Genomic DNA, 1336 nt, shown 5'->3' on the forward strand with positions numbered 1-1336 from the left:
CACTCACTCCCTCAATTATTCATACACTTACTTTCTCACTCTTCCAGTGTCGCCCCTCAGAATGTTGCCTGTCGATTCTGGTTGACACCTAATGATAAGCTGAAAAGCCTATTACGATAAAAACGAAAAAAGAATCATCGCCAAAGAAATGTCTATTAGCGCCTTTTTTCAAGGGGCATAACCGCCTGTCTTTTACGTGCGGGGAGAGGAATAATTCTTATCTATGAGGTCCAGAAACCCATTCGAGAATATTGCTAGAAAGAGAAAAAAAACTATCAACGCTTAAGGGTGGTGTCAAAAACTGTGTTTGCTATCATAGCTTGGAAACGAAAGGCGTTTATAGTTACGTTGGGTGTAGACATTGCTCTGTGCTGGAAAATTCTATTTTACACGAGTTAACACGAGTGTGCAAATTTTGTTCCACATGACAAGTTTGATTTGAAACATGGTCAAAAGTTCCACAAAAAACATAATATTATCTCTTTCATCTTCCTTATACCTTGGATTATCCGCAGAGATAAAGAATAAAAACAGGCAATGCAGTGAAACACGACCTGTCTAACATGTACAACGCTTTTTGTTGGAGCAAAGAGAAGTAGGACATCGACACAATAACAGCCATTAATTAGTGAAGGAAAAAAACGACCCAGATAGACAGAAACAAGAGAGGAAAACGAAAAGATCTACGACCTACCAGCGGTATCTTCCGACATCCTGAAGAAAAAAAAGAGAAAAAAAGACAAAAACAAAGGCAAAGCTAAAAGGTATAGATGGAGAGAAAGTTGACTTACTATTGGCACCCTCCAAAGCACCAGCAGGGGGCTCTCGTGGCCTAGAGGTTAAGGTGTTCGCCTCTCATTCAATAGGTCCCGGATTCGAATCCGGGTAGCGACGGAAACATACTTTTCTTTTATAAAATTGTTTCCTTTTACCACCGTCCCTGCTATCTAGCAATGTTCTGTCGTCTGCTTTCGTTTCCACTTTCTGCCCCCACCCCCTGACCTCCTTTGCCCCTCCTCTAGGCTCCTGACTCTTTCAGCAGCCTTTCTACTGCTATTCCTTGGCTCCTTCTTACTGCTGTCTTTCAGCCACAACCCTGATCTTATGGTAGGAAAGATCTAGACGTAACCTTCTCGGACCAGGGCGAAAAATCTCGGAGGTCCCGTGAGCAAGTAGCACACTTTAAAGATCCCTTGGTGGTCCCAAATCGATTAGAATAGTCTCCGGTCGCCACCTGGGAAAAATTCAAAAATTTCCTTCGAACTGGAAATGTTTAATGTGTCCCGCGTGCTCATAAGACATTATGCAGCTGCGAGCGCCGGGAAACACTTACCCC

The sequence above is a fragment of the Aplysia californica genome, unplaced genomic scaffold (assembly GCF_000002075.1).
Source record: "Aplysia californica isolate F4 #8 unplaced genomic scaffold, AplCal3.0 scaffold00368, whole genome shotgun sequence".
NCBI classification, from domain to species: Eukaryota; Metazoa; Mollusca; class Gastropoda; order Aplysiida; family Aplysiidae; genus Aplysia; species Aplysia californica.